We start from the raw sequence: 6,000 nt of genomic DNA, 5'->3' as shown, positions 1-6,000 counted from the left end.
GAGAGGGTCAGGAGGCATGCACGAATGATGAGGGGGGCGATATGGCTGTGGTAAGCAGACATAACTACATAGGAAGATCAATCGTCCTTTGTTAGAGAAATGAGAGACATAACTTGTGAGGTACGTCGATCGATTGGGGGGGAATAGTTAAAGTTGACCTAGGTATATGTTGGGAGATCGATCAGTATACATGCATGTGTGTGTTAGAAGCAAATGAGGCACGGGGAGAAGGATAGAGAGAGGGATGTATCTAGGAGGTGGTGCGAGAGGCATACTATATCGAGGGGGGAGGAGTGTGCGAGTACGAGATTGATGAAAGAGTGGTGGGAGTGAGGCATGGATGGTGATAAGAGAAGAGGGGAAGCTTGTGTTTATGCTAGGCACAGCTGGCTTGAGAGGCATATCGATCAATGTTTGTCATAGAGAAGGAGCTCGGGGGGCCTACACAAACCGTGGGTGAACGACCTAAAGTGAAAAGACAAATTTGCACGATGGAGCTAGAGAATGCTGAGGGAGGGTGAGAGGGATGCGGGCATGTGCATGCACGAGAGAAAGTTAGCGCTAGCTACAAAGATAAGAGGATTGTGTGGGTGTAAAAGACGAATAGAGATCATACTTCATTATAAAAAGCGAATTTGTATATTTGAAGAATTTATCATAGTGTTTTAAACCGACGCGTGTGTGAATATATATAACGGTGATACACATGGTGTGGTTATGAACATGTTATACTACATATAATATATTTTATCTCTACTCTTATAAAAAAATGGATTTGTTGATGATGGTGTGCCTGCCATCCTGCAATATAGGCCGTCCGATTTATATCTGACGAATAGGAAGGAAACTATGGCAATTTTGAAAAAATATACCCACACCCCTCTCCATATTTGCAAATTAGGCCTCCCCTTGATCATGTTGATGTTCTGTGGAACGCATGGGCATCTTGCTAGTACTACGTATAATATATAGAACATCGATTATAATTTGGGCTAATGTGTGGCTTTTGCAACTCAGGTCTAAATACTTGTCATAATATAGGGGGCGGGGCACTATACTTTGTGTGATAAACACGGTGTACGCATGGAACATGGTTTAGATTATGAATATATAGTTAGTACATCAAATGCACTATTATATGGAATCAACATCAAGTGTATTCAAAAAATAGAATTTGAGTTCATGTAGTAAACATAGTTCATATCTATCTTTATAGTAATCATGTGGTGTGTTATTAAGGTAATACACGAATGATGGTTGAAATTGGCAACAATCATGATTATAGATTCTTATTGAAATAGAGAAATGAATTCAAATTCAGTTCGAATTGCGGCGGTAGTATAGACATTTGGAATGCACTAAAATGTTGGTATGAGTAGGTTACATGCATTATACAGCAAGCGAAAAAATTTAATTGGGCATAACATGGATTCGTACTCCCTCCTTCCATCTATATAGGGTGTAATGCGTTTTTAAGACCGCCTTTGACTATTGACGAGATTAATAGTACATGACATGCACAATGTGAAAATTATATCATTGAAAGCTCCTTTCACACATGAATTTAACGGTGTGCTTTGTGTAAGTTGCATGTCATATATTATTGCTCTAATATTTGGTCAAAGTTAGCATCGAAAAACACATTAGGCCCTATTTAGATGGAAGCAGGGAGTAGCTTTGAATAGCATTTGTATAGTAAAACGGGGCAAGACTCTCTCTTTGTGTGGTGTGAATAGTTTTATTTTTTTGTTTTCTTTTTGGTTGAGGGAAGTGCGAATTGATTTGGTACATACAAGTACAATATTACACGTTAGGCTTGTCCCTAAAATCCAACCCCCGCCTTGTTATATCCTGAAAATTCAGATATCGTGCTCCCAAACTAGCGCCTTCACAACCGGCGCCTTGTTATCCCAAAATTACAACGCGCGCGAAAACTCCCTCCAGCTGCCAAATCCCGACACGTGAAATCCCCCTTCTAACCCTGAGCTGAAAGGGCCACTAGTTCAAATCGGTGGGGGGGTACTTTTGTAACACACCCTACATCGCCTCCTTTTCGCCATTCGAAATCCCAGGCCATCATAACCACTCTGCTCCAGCCGCGAAACCCCACCCTCCTCCGTTCGCCACCTCACCGTAGCCTAGCCAGAGCCTCTTTCTCGGTGATGTCATCCACGCAATAGCTCGATGTCCCTCATCCACTGTCGGTGTCAAAACCGGCGGATCTCGGGTAGGGGGTCCCGATCTGTGCGTCTAAGGCCAATGGTAATAGGAGGTAAGGGACACAATGTTTACCCAGGTTCAGGCCCTCCCGATGGAGGTAAAACCCTACTTCCTGCTTGATTGATATTGATAATATGGGTGTTACAAGAGTTGATCTCCCACGAGATCGTAGAGGCTAAACCCTAGAAGCTAGCCTATGATGATTATGAATGTTGTGATCGTCCTCATATGGACCGAACTCTCCGGTTTATATAGACACCGGAGAGGGCTAGGGTTTACATGGAGTCGGTTACAAGGAAGGAAATATAATATCCGAATCGCCAAGCTTGTCTTCCACGCAAAGGAGAGTCCCATCCGGACACGGGACGAAGCCTTGAGTCTTGTATCTTCATAGTCCAACAGTCCGGCCAAAGTGTATAGTCCGGCTGTCCGGATACCCCCTAATCCAGGACTCCCTCAGTAGCCCCTGAACCAGGCCTCAATGACGATGAGTCCGGCATGCAGTTTGTCTTCGGCATTGCAAGGTGGGCTCCATCTCCAAATACTCCAAAGTATTTATTGTAACAAGCGGTATCCGGCATCCCGTCAATGTTGTACTCCTTGGCTTCTGTGCTTCAATAATGACCATCTCCACGTGTCGAGCAAATACGAGGAGCCAGGGCATTTTTGCATTTGCCTCCCTGGTCCTGCAAGCAAAAACCGTCTATTTGAAGGGACGGGGATTCTCATATCCAAACTCCATCTTCTTCCCTTGAGCGAGCACCCAACAGAGCGCGCCCAGAAAGAATCATTCCAGCATGGCCGGTCGTTGCAGCTCCTCCTCTCATTCCCGTAGCACTAGGCCAGGTGATTGGGAAGAATGCTCTGTTCCTCAAAGCCGCTTAATAGAGCTGCAGACCCAGGGGTTTCTTCCACCAGCGTTCATGGTCCCCGTCCGAGCCGGACTAGCCACCTATAATGGCGGGGAGCAAGCGGAGAGATCTCCTAATCCATCCCCAGGGGAGCGAATATGCCTCATCCTGCATCTGCTAAGAGGCGTCGGGTTTCCAATCCATCCATTCCTTCGCGGGCTCCTGGAGTTCTATGGCCTCCAGTTGCACAACCTCACCCCTACCTCCGTGCTGCACATAGCCAGATATGTCGCACTTTGCGAACTATTTCTGGGCTGCGAGGCTCATTTCGGGTTACGGAAGAAGTTGTTCTACCTCGTCCCTCGCAACCAGGGGGAATCCGTATATCAAGTGGGTGGAGCCGAAGTATGGCGCATCGCCGAGACCGGATACCTATCCGATACTCCCAAGAAGGCACCGGAGAACTGGCCCTCGGAGTGGTTTTATGTCGATGACGTTCCCCTTTCGGATCCAGTCCAGACAGGTCTCCCTGAGTTCAGTAATGCTCCACCGAAGGCACGCCGAAGTTGGCACCCTCGGGGACCCCAGGAGGAGGATACCAAAGAAGTATACTTCCTGATGAATAGGATAAAGTGACGGACCACATCAGGGCTGACAATAGTCGAGGTTATGGCAATATGCATAATGCGGGGAGTGCAACCGCTTCAGTATCGGGGGAAGCCCATGTGGCACTACAACAGGGAAAATGATGCCACCCGCTGTGGTCATAAGGGTCTGGACTCCGCCACCGCTCTGGCAAGAATATTGTCCGATTTGTATAAAGGAGAAAAAGAAGAATTCCTTCATATTAAACCGGGGGATGGGTTTTCTATGTACAACCCCCCAAGTTGGGTAAGTCATCACTCTTCCCCCCGCTTCATTCATTCTGGCGTCCTTCGTCAAGTTTATTTACCTTGATATTTCCGAGCAGGAACTGAGGAGGGCCGTAGAAGGATTCTCCAGCCCCTCCCCGCAGCCAGAGGACCCCGGAAGGGCCTGCGATCCGGGACTTGAAGAAGACTCGGATGTTACTGTGGAGCTCGTCAACGAGACATTTTATCAAGCAAGCTGCGACGGTGCCACAGTGGCTATTATTGCCGACTATCCCGGACTGCTACCTGCATCACATGTAAGCAAAGCTAGAAAACCTTATCCTCTGAAGAGGAATCCTTTATGATGTCATGCCTTATGCCTGGAATATCGTATGTTTGTAGAGACGACAATCGGAACGCGGCGCCGAGCCCCTAGGGGCTCGTCGGCAAAGGGTGTCTGAATCCGGCAGGTTTAAGAGGAAGGCGGTCAGGGCCGAAACGCCACTATAGAGGTATGGTAAAAACCTGCTCTGTGATAATTGTGTTTGAAATGTGACAGCGTCCTTTGTGTCCTGGCAGAAAGAGGAGTAGCCGGACTATATCCGGGGATCCTGCCAATCACGCCTCCACCAGCCGGATTCCAGGACCGGCTTCGAGGGAGGAAGCGGACACGGGGCCGATGCCGAATTATCCTCCGACGGAGGATGCGGATATGCTTTCCGCCACGAATTCCGAAGTAGAGAGTGCTATGAATCACCGGCATCGATGGGCCGTACTTCACAACAACATCTTTTCCAAAGAGGCATTTAATGCCTTCAATTCGGGAGACGCATATATCCGAGCTGCTCAGGGCGAGCTTGCTCGTGCGACGGACCAGTATGCCAAAGACATACGGGTAAGAAAATTTGATAGGCATGTATAGCAGTAGCCCCTGAGACTTGAAACGGTTGGAACAACTGTTTGAAGGATCAATTTATGCACAGGTCCTTGTAGATAAGAATGAACAATTGTCCCGAGAGCTGGAGGAGTGCAAGACCCAGCTGAGGGCCACGGTTGCCAAGATACAGGAATCCCAGAAGGCCTCATTTGGTAACATTTGTATTAATTATTTGGAAGTGTACCAGTTAGTAAGTTGCTTGTATCATAAGTCTAACAGAAAATTCTGCAGACAATCCCGGGGTGAATCCGGAGGTCGTAGGAGGTGACGAGTCACATCTCCAAAGGCAGCTAAAAGCTGGCGAGCGTATTCTTATGCAGGTTAAGACGGAGAAGAATAATCTTCAAGATGCCAATGTTCGGTTGGGCGTCGAATTAGGAGATGTTCGCGCTCAGCTGGCGGACTCCGTGAAGGAGAACAGAAGGCTTCGTCGCGGAATTTATGGTAAGTGCCTAGATGAACTGTAGTACAGCTCGGCGAGGAAGCATTTTGAAGGAGTTTACATCTGTAGGTATGCTGACAGGCTGTCCTGAAGAGGAGATGCCCGCGTCCGCAGGTGATCTACTGCAAGACCTCTCACAACTGCATGAGCGAGCTCGGCAGGTGATGTAGGGTATTGCCCAGGCCTTGTGGCCATCCATTTCCCTGCCAAAAGGCATGGGGGAGCTCATGGATGTGCTCCAAGGAGCACGGCGACGCTTCTGATTGTGGAAGATGTCAGCCTGCCGGCAAGGTGCAAGAGAAGCCTGGGCCATGGTGAAGACGCGCTACACCAAGCTGGACCTGAGCCATATGGCCGAAGTCAGACCGGCGGGGCTAGATGGGCAAGAAATTCCCGTGAGTCTGGTGTATGACCAGGTAGCGTTAGCCGCAAAGTATTCCCAACAGGATTGTAAGATAGATAGACTGTTGGATGGTATAGAGGAAGAATATAGTCAGTCCAAGTGACTATGTAATTCAATGGACATATGTAGTCCCTAGCCGGATTAAAATCATTTGTCATGGCGAACCTTTTCGGTTCAGCCCCCGGATCCGATAGTCCGGGGTGTATCCGAATACCCGCTCAGTTATGCAGAACTGGGGTATGCGTGAAAACCAGGCGTAGGGGTCATAAGTGCTTGAACAGACAAGTACCTAACTA

The sequence above is a fragment of the Triticum dicoccoides genome, chromosome 2B, assembly GCF_002162155.2.
Source record: "Triticum dicoccoides isolate Atlit2015 ecotype Zavitan chromosome 2B, WEW_v2.0, whole genome shotgun sequence".
Taxonomy (NCBI): domain Eukaryota; kingdom Viridiplantae; phylum Streptophyta; class Magnoliopsida; order Poales; family Poaceae; genus Triticum; species Triticum dicoccoides.
Note: the sequence above shows the minus strand (reverse complement) of the source record.